The sequence below is a fragment of the Oratosquilla oratoria genome, chromosome 18 (assembly GCF_046742065.1).
Source record: "Oratosquilla oratoria isolate Oo_2021 chromosome 18, ASM4674206v1, whole genome shotgun sequence".
NCBI classification, from domain to species: Eukaryota; Metazoa; Arthropoda; class Malacostraca; order Stomatopoda; family Squillidae; genus Oratosquilla; species Oratosquilla oratoria.
Window position 1 is genome coordinate 55,487,195 of NC_134794.1, and position 13,708 is coordinate 55,500,902.

Here is a 13,708-nt window from a genome sequence, read left to right on the forward strand (position 1 = left end):
AGTGTAGAAAATCAGTCTATTGAGGACCACAATGGAAATAAGCTTACATGCTTTTTTGTGTTATCCTTGGCATTTGTAATTGTTATTTTGAACTGTTTTTTTTTTTTCATTATCTGCACTTCATGTATATTGATTCAATGCCAAATAAAATTATCATTATTACTATTATTAAAGAAACAAGGGCTGATGTCCCTCTAAATTAAGCAATATGAATTACTAAACTAACACAAAATTAACATTATATGAAAATATCTAAACTGATTGTACAGAGTACTCTAAATACCAAAACATTTGCTACTTCAATGGGTCAATCTAATGCCTACAATTTTTTTATAACCTACTCTGTGATACAAACCTTCTGTTGCTGTTTCCGTTTCATTGTTTGAATCTCTCTCTCTTTTGACCCCTACTGTTTCTGTTGGTACACAGAATGCACCAGGACCAATGAACATTTCACTTTCATCAAGTGGTTCCTCCTTGATTTCAATTTCTTTCTTTAATGTTGGTGCAGCAATTTTCAATGGGTCATCCATGTCTACATAAGCTATTTGATCCTGGAAAAGAAAATAGAACTTTGAATAATCATACAGGAAACTCGCCAGTTATGTGAGGGATGCGTTACTATAAAATCTTATGTAAATGGAAATTGCATATAGATTAAATTTCTCCATATAGAACAATATTCCTGCCAAGTGGCAGTGTAGATGTTTGAATGCAAATACCATGATTTTTCCATATACCAAGGGCTTTTTCCCTCTTAACCCCTTCACTCCGGGCCAAAATCTCATGGGCAGCATCCGCTGCCAGACGTGCGATGTTGCGTCATAAAACTTGCATTATAAAAAATAAAGTCACCGCTGTATTGCTCGTTCTCTCTTTCACCCGTGAATTTTGATAACCATAGAAAATATGATGAAGCCAGTTTACAGAGAATGGGGGTCACGCAGGTACAACTACAATAAATATAATCAAGACGCCGACGCCGACATCGGCATCCTCGCGTACCTACTTGCTCCTCATGACGCCTACGTAGATGTCATTGTATTGAAGGGTTTAAAAGCGAGGTAGCCAGTTAAGCAGCCCTGCATAAATAGAGGTGCCACTGTAGTCTGTCAAAACATGTATCCACCCCCACCCATTCCATTCTCATTTTAGCTCCTTGTGGATGAAGGGTCATCCCTGTCTCCCGCCGGCAGCCCAGGTCATTAGCTGCATTGCTTATGACCAGGGCTGCTGGCAGGAGACAGGGATGACCCTTCATCCACAAGGAGCTAAAATGAGAATGGAATGGGTGGGGATGGATACATGCTTTGACGGACTACAGTGGAACCTCTATTTATGTGATTAATCTGTTCTGTACACCTCCTCGTAAATAGAAATTTGCGTAAATGGAAACTATTTACCATTGAAATCGATGTCAATTCAATTAATCCACTCCTGACCTCAAAAAAGTCGACCTTTTTCCCTTTGATATGATGAAGCCTGTCACCAAACAGACATAAATAGGTATGATTATGATGTTCCTGCAACATTAATGCCAAAAAATCAATGTTAAAGACCACTAACAAGGTAAAAAATATAATGAAATAAGCAATCTTTTGTACCTAATGATGTTAAGGCTTGCAGCTGGTGTAGGGGGATGGGAGTGAGGAGGCGGTGCAGTGATGGAGGCTTACTGACCCCCCGCCCCCTGAAGGAGGATGTCCTTACATTGCCAAAACTTCTCAAACCACCCCTACTGGCTGTAAAGGGCACTGAAGGTGGTGTAAGCTAGCCATTGGTTCCAGCCTGTTACCACTGCAGGTCGGCATACACTTGGTGAGCCTTTAAACATATCATTTCCACACAAGTAATAACCTTTCCACCTCGTCCAACAATGCTGGCCTCTTATGTGTGCTCACATACCTTATACCCTTACACAAATTAGCTGACAGAATTTTTATTTCTATTCAAAAGAATGATTCTTATTATTGACTCCGGCATACCAAACTCTCTCACCAGCTTACACACGCAAAAACCTTGTGCAGCTCTGGCAATCACTTCCCTCTTTTTCTCATTCATGATGCTGGTTTACTTACAAGCACCAGCTTCAGTAGGATTTCTCACTTGTTTTGGAGACATTTTAAAGGCACAAACAGTACAATACCAAGGGGTAAGCACTGAAAGAAGGACCAGTCATGCACACAACACAGTGTGTGAATGATGATGTCAACAAGATGGCAGCGCAGGATTTGATTCTCCACACAGTAATGGACACAAATGTGCCTGCATAAATAGAAATTTTCCATGCAAATAGAGGTACCACTGTACCTCCATTTAACCATGATTCTTACCCAGTTAATGTGAGAAACTGTGTAGAATGAAGTTGCGGCAGTTGAATGATAAGCCATGTTTGTTTTGGTAGATACAGAGGTTGAAGAAATGAAAGGATGATAAATTTGTCAATTCTGACCTAACCTACCTAACGTAAATAACCTACATAACCTAACCCTATATTTAGTAATTAAGTACCTCAAATTCTAAAGATCATGCAGGTCGTCGTCGTCACGGATGCTGATGGCCTGATTATTACAGTCGAACCTCGAAAGCCCGGACTAATTGAGGGGAAGGGCTGTCTGGTCATGCCAAAAGTCTGGTCATCGAAAATGTCTCCCTAACACCCGGAGATTTTCGTAGTGGTATACGTATGGGTAATGTATGATATGGAATAGAAACACATAAGAATAATACTCTAACACTGTAATAATAACAATACTGTAATAATAATACTATAATACTAATAATTCTGTAATGATTACTATAATACAGGCATGTAAATATACTGTACATACAGTGTACTGTACTGTATTTTTTATTACATTAGGTACTAAACTACTGGGCTCAATCTTTTGCTTTTTTGAAATGATAGGATATGGTACAGTACATTTACATTTAGTGCATTAATAAAAAGTAAAAGTTTACATTTAACTTATCCTACTATGTATTTATACTTACACTATGTACAGGGTATTTAAACGGCTCCACACTCTCACTGTTGGCACTTACACTCTCCCCGTGTGTTGTTACAAAAAGGCCATGTCGGTTTCTAAAGTGCCACAACCACCCATCACTTCCGTAAAAATCCTTTATGCCTAGATTTTCGGCAATTTGTTGTGCTGCGGCTATGATCTCCACTCCCTTAACATTTAACCCCACACTTTTTTGCGAAAGATACCACTTGATAACTCCTTCATCTAATAGGTTTATCTTTCCAGTTTTCATATATTTTCTTGTAGCTACCCTCCCACTTTTACTGGCTGAACCGTCAATGCTGAATTTAGTGGCATAAGATTGTAATTTTTCTTTGACCTTTTTGATGTCCGACACGGTCTGCTTCTTACACCCATATTCCTCACACACTTGCGCCACAGTAGTTCCCTTTTCAAGTTTTTTAATATTTGTAGCTTCTGCTGGAGGTTCAGCATCACCTTAATAGTTTTGCGAGGCTTTAGTAGCTTGGGAGGCATAATTATGGATGCACCATAGCACTATAACACTGTAAATATCGGAAGGTATGTACGTGGGACAGTGGTGGCGGCTTGACCGGTCCGGGCTTGAGTACACGTTTATGGCCGTCGCTGCCACCTACTGGACAAATAGGGAACTTAGCTTGAAAAGTCCGGCCTTTGTTCATTTCAACCGGTCATACTAGGGTTAGGGCATTTCGGGTCCGGGCTTTCGAGGTTCGACTATATATACTTTCATTTGAATGCACCAAGCAATAGGCAAATCCATGTAATGTATAGAAAATATAATTTTACATCGAAGACTTCCTTTTTCCGGTACGATTACTAACCCTTGGCTGCTGGCAACAAACTACAACAAAACCAAAGACTATACAGTCGTACCTCGGTACTCGACCATAATCCGTTCTGAGGTGGTGGTCGAGCACCGATTTGTTCGAACACCGAAACCAATTTTCCCATAAGAAATAATGGAAAGTATTTTAATCCGTTCTTACCATTAAGAAAAATACCTAAAATATTATAAGAACGTGTATCTAAACAACAATGAAGATGTAAATGTGCACAAGCAGTACATGATAAAGATAAATAAAGCATTATAAACCATTTTGTATAATTTACTTACGTTTTGGAGAGTGGTTGATGGCATACAGGAATGGATGACGCTAGGTAACGCGCCTTCAGGGGTTTTCTCCCTTCTCTCTCTCTTCCGTGGAGGTGAATCTGGCTGGGCAGTAGCCTTCCTCTTTTCTTTAAGAAGGAACCTGTCCATTGTCAGTTGCTTCTGCCTTTTCTGCACTATTTTTCGGAAGTGCGCCATAACAGTGTCATTGAAAATTATCACAGCACGGTTACTGACTGCTGTATCAGGATGGTATTTTTCAACAAACGCCTGCAACTCACCCCACTTAGCACACATGTCATTGATCACTGCACTGGAAGCCTCCTCTCTTACATCCTCATCTTCTGAGGATTCCTGCTCCTGAACCAAATCTTGCTGCTGCTGTTGTTGCAGGTACAATAACTCTTCTGTGGTCAACTCAGAAGAGTGGCCTTCCACAAGCTTATCGATGTCCTCCCTGTTGACCTCAATGCCCATACTTCTTCCCATGGAAAGAATGTCCTCCATGACAGCATTTTCTTCAGTAGTACATGTAAGAGCAGGAATAACAGCAGCAGTGCTTGGACCAGCCTCATACTGGAAACCCTCGAAGTCCCTCTCAGGTACACACTCAGGCCAAAGTTTTCGCCATGCAGAGTTTAATGTCCTATAAGTGACGTTACCCCAAGCTTGGTCTATTATGTTAACACAATTGAGGATATTAAAGTGATCCTTCCAAAATTCTCTAAGGGTCAACTGGGTATCACATGTCACATCAAAACACTTTCGGAAGAGGGCCTTGGTGTACAGTTTTTTAAAGTTAGCAATTACCTGTTGGTCCATAGGCTGGAGTAAGGGAGTAGTATTGGGGGGCAAGAACTTCACCTTGATGAAACTGTATTCATCTGTTAAGTCATCCTCTAGACCTGGAGGGTGTGCAGGGGCACTGTCCATCACTAAAAGGCATTTTAATGGCAACTTCTTTTCTATGAGGTATGCCTTAACTTGGGGAGCAAACACTTCATGGATCCATTCAGTAAAAAATTGTCTTGTGACCCACGACTTAGTGTTAGCTCGCCACATAACTGGTAACTTAGTTTTTATGATGTTATTTCTCTTGAATACATGGGGATTGTCTGAATGATACACTAATAAGGGCTTGATCTTACAGTCTCCACTAGCATTGGCACACAATAACAGCGTTAGCCTGTCCTTCATAGGCTTGTGACCAGGCATTTTTGTCTCCTCCTTTGTGATGTACGTATTGGCCGGCAATTTCTTCCAAAACAGGCCGGTCTCGTCACAGTTAAACACTTGTTCAGGAACATACTCTTCAGCCTTGATGGTCTCGCTGAATTCTGTAACATATTTCTCAGCCGCTGCTTTGACCGAACTGGCTGCCTCCCCATGCCTGGTAACTCTATGAATTCCCGTTCTATGTCTAAATTTTTCAAACCATCCCCTGCTTGCCTTGAAAGTAAATGAACTAGCACTTTCACCTCCAGTAGTTTTCAATAGATCTTCGTAAATTTGAAGAGCTTTTTCGCAGATGAGAGCTTCACTAATGCTGTCCCCTGCCAACATCTTTTCCTTGGTGAAGATAAGAATCAACTTCTCCATTTCTTCCATTATCTGAGGCCTTTGCTTACTAATTGCTGTCACTCCCATTGCAACATCAGCTTTCTTTAACACTTCCTTATGCTTCAAGATAGTGGAAATGGTTGACTTTGCCATTTCGTACTGCGACGCGAGGTCGGACACTCGTACACCACTTTCATAGTTTGCTATGATTTCCTTCTTCAGTTCAATAGTGGTCCTCACTGTTTTCCTCTTTGCCTTCCCCTTATCACTGTCTTTCTTTGGACCCATTATTAAGGGCTAGAGCAACACGAAAAAGTTTAAATCTGGGAAGAAATACTCGAACAAACTGCGTACGTCTTACCCCGCTGGCGGTCTGAGTCGAACTGACGCTTACCCGCTGTTCGAGCTAGTCGAGTACCGAAAATCTGTTCGAGGTCCGATGCATTTTCTACTCGAATTTTTTGGTCGAGCACCGATTTGGTCGAGTATAGAGGCGGTCGAGTACCGAGGTACGACTGTATAAGAAAGACAGGAAGGGTTCGTAAGGTGTATAGCAAAAATATGTAGCCAGAATTAATGCCAAACACCGCTAGAATATTGGGGTTTCAACGCCATCTATTGAGCGGATGAAAAATAAAAAAATCGAAGCGATAGCTATTGTCGACATTTTGTTGCATTTTATATATTTCTAAAATTATATATTGATTGATATTTTCGGCCTTGTATATGATTATTGTTTTAGCTCAATACTTTTTTTTTTTACTTCAATTATAACCATTATTATCAAAATCAAGTACGTTTTTCTGCTACCAACATGTGCGCTTGGAAAAAATTGATACTTTACTTAGGTAAAAGTTACCAAGAGGACGGCATTTGCCTCAATCGAAGTCCCCCGACTCCAACTTACAATCATTGGGAATCGAGTCCTCTCAATAATTTTTAAAATACTTTATTTACAAGAGTACTATATATTATTTACAAGATTTTTTTTATTAGTTTTTAATGTTTTGTCATTGAAATTACAGCAGATACATCACAAGCAAGACATGTTTTGGAGCAAGTTGGAGAAGTCTTGTCCTGTTCTGGTAAAGAATAAATTTGCTATTTCCCTTTCTTTAAAGTATGAAACTATGCATTTTATAATTGAGAATCATTACCATTACTATCATATTGCTGTTTTGCTAGCATCAACAAATACTGCCATAGTGCATTTAGGAAAAGGATAGGTAAAATTTTATTTTCGACCATGGGAGGAATATAGCAATAGAAAATTAAACATTAATTTTGTAAATCAAAATGTATCACCGTAATATGCAATTTTTTGTGCGGAAATGAAAATGAAAATACCTTCTTACAAGCTAAATATGCTAATGAACGAAGTCGGTAGCATAGCATCGGGACGCCATGTTTGTTATGGTAGATGCCGACATCGAATAAATAGGATAAGTTCGTCTACGGTAAACTAAACTAACCTAACCGGTAAATATCTAGTTTCGATCATGGGAGGAATATAGCAATAGAAAATTGAATATTAATCTGTATACTCCGCAAGCGGAGAGAGTGGTTGAAAAGCCAGCACACGTATAATCGACATTACATATGATAATGATGTGTTTGTGAACATAGTAGCTTTCCTTTAATGTATGTAGTGATAACATAGGCTGATATGATTCAGTAGGAAGTTCTTACTTGGAAAACTTAATCTCTCAGATTTCATACGAAACAACCAGTAAAGATTTGTTATAATAATGTGCCATAAAGTATCTCATTACATACCTTAAGAAACACCACTAGTTATTCACATATCTTTCCCACAAACCTTCCCTTCAACAACCATGGAGACCTAACCAAACCTAACCAAACCTAACCAAACCTAACCAAACCTCTGTACAAGGTTGAGATTAATTGTAACATCTTTCCTGCACCAAATGGATACATACATACATATACCAAGGCTTTTTCCCCCTTACAAGGGAGGTAGCCAAAAAGAAAAAGGCATAAATCATTCCCACCCATTCCATCCCTGAATACACTCCACACCCCTCCACCCTCCCTCTTATCTTAGCACCTCCTGGATGACGGGTCATCCCTGGACCTTGTCCACTGCCCTGGGTCAGAAGCAGTGTCGCAAGACACAGCAAGGCCGCTTCATTAAATCGGCGACCCCCCCCCCCTCTCCGTCCCCCCATGCATAAAAAGAGAAGACGGGGAGAAATCCCTTCGGGCTGCGTCAAATTTTGCTCACACATACTACCTCACCCCCCCATCCCTCCGCCCATTCCACCTCATGCATCACAACATTATCCATATACAACCATTCTCCATTCACCCGTCTTCTGTTCTCCCCCGTCCTTCCTCAACAGACATTCCCCTTTTCCCCCCATCCATCCACCTCATCTTAGGACGTCCCCTCATGTTCACTCCCTCCACATCTGCCTTCCACACCTCTTTTACTAGTCTTTCCTCACTCATTCTTTCCATGTGTCCAAACCATCCTAATACTCTTTCATCAACCCTATCTCCCAACTCCCTTTCCATCAATTCAGATAGGCCCCACCACAGAACACTTCTTATAACATTAGACATTAGTAAAGCTTTTGATGCTGTCCCCCGCCACAACCTAACAAATAAAATATATAACACAGACATGCACAATAACACCAAAAGATGGCTGGCCAATTATCTGGCAGGTAGGAATGCTTATGTGTCATATAATGGCCAATCATCGCACATCAGAAACATTGAGAATGGAGTACCACAGGGCTTTGTTCTATCCCCAATGCTCTTTAATTTATACATGCATGACTTATCCACACCAGACACCTCAGAAATACAAATCTCTTCCTATGCAGACGACATAACAATCACATGCACACATTGTAACACAGACAAAGCTGCAGAAATAATCCAGCCATACCTTGATACACTCAATACATGGTTCATCACAAACAGACTCAAAATAGCTCCAACCAAATCTACAGCAACACTTCTCACCAACTGGAGAAAAGAACACAAATACATACCTCATATCTACATCAACAACACTCTTAATACCACACACAAACACACCAAAAATTCTTGGTGTAACATACGATACATACATGTCTTTCAAACAACACATCACAAACATAAAAAACAAATGCACACCTAGACTTAACGCACTTAAGTCAATCACTGGAACAACATTTGGACAAAACAAACTAATACAACAATATACAAACAATGCATATGCTCAGTGATGAATTATGCAAGTCCTGCATGGGCTCCTAATCTCAGTGAGACACACCACAACACCCTTCAAATCATACAAAACAAAGCCCTAAAAACAATTACAGGCTGCACAAATACAACACCTACAGACCATTTACACCATGAAACAAAAGTCCTCAAAGTCAAGGACCACCTCGACATGAGAGGCACACAAACACTTGCCTCAGCCACCACAAACACATCACACCTGCTACACTACATAGCAGAACACCCACACACACCAAGAAATGTTAAAACAACACCCAAAGACCTGTATCACACACAGATACTCTCTTCTCTTCCTCCAAAACCACCAAATACCAGCCTCTGGAAACATATTCATAATACTATCACTCACCGCTCCATTAACACACTGAAAGACAACACACTGCTGCATGCCAGACCCCCTGATATCCACCCTTCTGAATCATCTCTCCCACGAAAGGACAGAGTCCACCTGGCCAGACTGCGGTGCGGCCACCACCCAGCACTTGTAAGCTACCAGAAGAGGCTGGATGACCGCATTGTGAACAGCTGCCCAGGATCAGGGTTCCCACAGAAAATTGAAAACTAAATTCCAAGACTTTTCCAGGATATTCCAGGATAAAAATCATCAAATTTCCAGGACTTTGAGCGGAGTATCTGAAACAATTTTCAAATACAAACTGATCTTTCTGGCCTCCTCCACCCCTTACAGCCAGCCGATTCCACCCACTTTATTACACTATGCAGTCTTCCTCTGTTAGATTACAAAATATATATATATATATAATTCACAACAAAGATATGTCGTAGCACATATGTAAAATAATACTGATGACCCACTTTCGGAGAAGAATAAGCGAAGATATAGAGATCTGTATATTTCGATCACTTACTGTCATCCTCTTCGGCAGATATGAGTTACAAAGTACAGAACAATGTGTATTTATAGTAAAGCAGTGAGGTAGCATGAGGGGACGAGGCTCAGGTCAACACGCCCGGCACGCATGCTCCACCAAGATGCGAGCATGCGTGCCGGGTGTGTTGACCTGAGCCTCGTCCCCTCATGCTACCTCACTGCTTTACTATAAATACACATTGTTCTGTACTTTGTAACTCATATCTGCCGAAGAGGATCACAGTAAGTGATCGAAATATACAGATCTCTATATCTTCGCTTATTCTTCTCCGAAAGTGGGTCATCAGTATTATATATATATATATATATATATATATATATATATATATATATATATATATCAGAGTATCAGGTATAATTCATTCTTTGCTCTTTCTTGAAAATAGTCACTCCATTGATTTCAGTTTCTGCTTGAGGTCTTGTAGTTTCTTTTCCAGTTTGAGATTTTCATCTGCCTTCTCAGAAACTTTCAGTCTGAAAGCATTGGACTTAGCCAGCAAAGTGAAGTCATGCTCTGTTTCTGCCTTCTTTGCCAACTGGTCTGCTTCCTTGGTCATTGATTCATACTATCTTTCAAGAGTTTCCTCTTTTTCTCTGCTGACTGGATATCCTCTTGTAGTGCCTTTCTCTTTGAGGATTTCTCATTATCTGTCTGTGACTTCTTCTGATCCGCGAGGTACTGTTGGTATCTCATCCTCGATGCCCTGACATGCCTTTTCAGTCTGGGAGTGAAGGGTAACTCAGTGGAGTGCTGGCCCGTGGCTTGGATACTGTCATAGACTGTACGAAGAGTTACAATAGTCTTCTCCTGCATGTTCTGAACCAGGAAGTCCTTGTTCACAGAATAACCCCTTTCTACTGATGCCTGACCATGGGAGACTGTGAGAAGCATCATGAAAACAGACCAGAGCTTGCTGTACTTGTGGTCTTTAAAGTACTGGCCCAGAAATATGTCCAGCCTCTCACTTTTCTGGGGTGAAGTTCTTGAAATCTACTGCATGTTCCTGCCTCATCTCACTGCCAAACGCCTTGTACTGAGCAAGGAGCTCATCGCACTCTTCCCCGGACAGCCTGTTGGCATTCAGAAGCATCTGGAGGATTTTCTGGAACTTCGTCGCCACATCTGTAGAAGGAGCAACTAGTTTATCTGGAGCCAGTGCAGAGAGATATCGAACCAGGGACAGTTTCAAGGGACTCTTGTCCAACATCTTGGATGTGAGCTCTGATAGCAGTGTCACACACTCATTCTTGAATGCCAGGACCTTCAAATCACTGACCATTTTCATCTCAGCAGCTTTCTTCACAGACTCTCGAGCAGCAAATCCCAGATCTACAAGTTTTGGCAGCATCTGGTTCTTCTGGTCCTTGGGGTCCAGGTTGGCCAGTTTCTGCATGGTGTCTGCTTTGTCCAGAACTTCTTTTTTGATGAAACGTCCCATGAGCGCAACAACCACTTCCTTTAGCTTCTGTCCCAAGAACGGTGCCATGGGTGCATCTGTTTGAAACCTCTGAAGGAATGGCTGGAGTTGTTTAGTTACAGAGATGAAGAATTGTAGCTTTGCAACGGAGAGTGGGTCCTCACAGGCAGCTTTCACTGATGCAAATGAGGCAGTGCTAGGGGCCTTCTTGGGGTCTTTGAAGGATGCCACAAATTTCTCCACGTTGGGCCACATCTGCAACGCACGCTCTGCAACCTTTGCATCCTCAACCCATCTGTGCTGGCAAAATTGCAATGGGTACAGCTTGCTCCCTGTGATAGTGGAGAAATCCTCTCTTCTTGCGGGGGTATCATGGAAGAGCTGCCACAGAGACCTTAGCAGGTTTCCAATCTTCCATCCAGTCTTGTTGGCCCCTTTCTGCAAGCTTCTGTGGACAGTGTGGAGTCCACAGCTTCCGATGTTCAGAAGTTCTGGGAGATCCTGTGTTTTGCGCTCCTGTTGCAGGTCATTGAAAAATTTCCATTTGATGTTAGGTCCATCCATTGACACCTGAAGCAGACGCTTGGGATCTAGTTGTTGTGTCCCTTCCTTGAAGTTGTTGAGTAGGTCGCTTGCTCGAGCATGCCCCAAGAACTGTGACCCAAAGTACCTTACACTGACCTGACCAGAATCATTGTCCCAGTAACGGACTATGAAGTCCATTTGTTCATTCTGTGAAACAGGGTTCATGCACTCATCAAAGGATATGGTATAGCACTCCACACTGACTTTCTCCACTAGCAGATCATGGAAATATGGAGACAGGCCAAAACAAACTAGATAAGCACACTTTGTAGCACCACATGAGAAAGTTTTAGCAATTTGGCTGTCCGGAAACATTCTTGGGAACAACATGCCCACATCAGATGATGAATTGAATGAGTAGTTGCTCATAACAAGCTTCAGAGCCCAGAGAACCTCTGCGTGGAGGGCAGCATCTGACACAACAGCTGCAACCTCTGATCTTTGTGGAGCTGTACTTGTACTAGCAACTGGTGCACTGGAGGTGACATTGGCTGCAGCATCATCTGCCTTTTCGTCTTGCTTCTTTCCAAAGAAGTTGCGGATTGCTGATGGGTTTTGCCTTGACTGGCTGATCCTATTATGCAAGTTGCTTTTCATGTGACTTCTTAGAGCGGAAACTCCCATGTTTGCTATGTAAAAACGCTTCTTGCAAAGTTTGCAGTATGCTTTGGTGTCATCCTTGGGGTCTTCCTTGACCTATGCTGAAAACAGTGGATCCTCCACCCAGAGTGGATTGAAGTGACATTTCTTGGATGCCATACTACTGCAAAAAGAAAAATTAATGTTAAAATGCTATAAAAGGCGAGACATAATTGCATGTCAACTTCATTACTATATCTGCCTCCTATGTATACATAACTACAAATAATTTCTAATTCCCATAAAAAAGCTTATTGCAATTTCAGTTGCCAATCATGTCCCTTTTGCTTCTTTCCTTTTTTATTTAAATCGCTCACCTCAGAAAAAGCCTGAAAAGTTCAGGCAAGCTAGAAATCAATGATGTCTCGCCTGATGTATTTGTACAACCACCACAGACAGTACAAAGACTAGAAACTGGAAGGATGCCATAGCCATGTGATAGGTGCAGACACTGCACACTGTAGAATATTGAGCACAACCAACATCCATGCAACACTGAATTCAAGGACTTTCAATGACTTTTTTAGCTGGTAGTCCTAATTCCAGGACCACTTGATTTTTGGCAGAATTTCAGGACTTTTCCATGACTTTCCAGGATCACTTTTTTTTCCAGGACTTTCCAGAATTTTCAAGGACCGTGGGAACCCTGCAGGATGTACCACTTCACCCCATACCATACAACACATAATGGAAGACTGCATTATACACAATCATGCATGCAAACAACACAACATACACTCAATAAAGGATTTGTGGGAAAACCCAGTTTCGGCTGTGGCATTCCTTGGGGAGACGGGACTGCTCGGACAGACAGTCTAGGGAACAACAACAACAACTCCCTTTCCACCCCCGTTCTCCTCACCTCCTCATTTCTCACTCTATCTAGCCTAGTAACCCCCATCATACTTCTCAGACACCTCATCTCAAACATATTCAAACTCCTTCTCTCTTCCTCTCTTATGTTCCATGTTTCTGCCCCCAAACAGTGCTGTTGGCACAATCACTCCTTCATACAGTCTCCTCTTACCATACATTCCCAGATGTCTATTTCTCATTACACTCTTCAATCCACCCAGGCATTTACTCGCTTCTCTCAATCTACATTCTACCTCCACCCTCACTCCACCTTTTCCTACCTCATTTGCACCCAAGTATCTAAAACTATCCACTTCCTCTAGTCGCTCTCCCTTAACCCCTTCCATACGGTGCCGCATACGTAGGCAGCACGAGG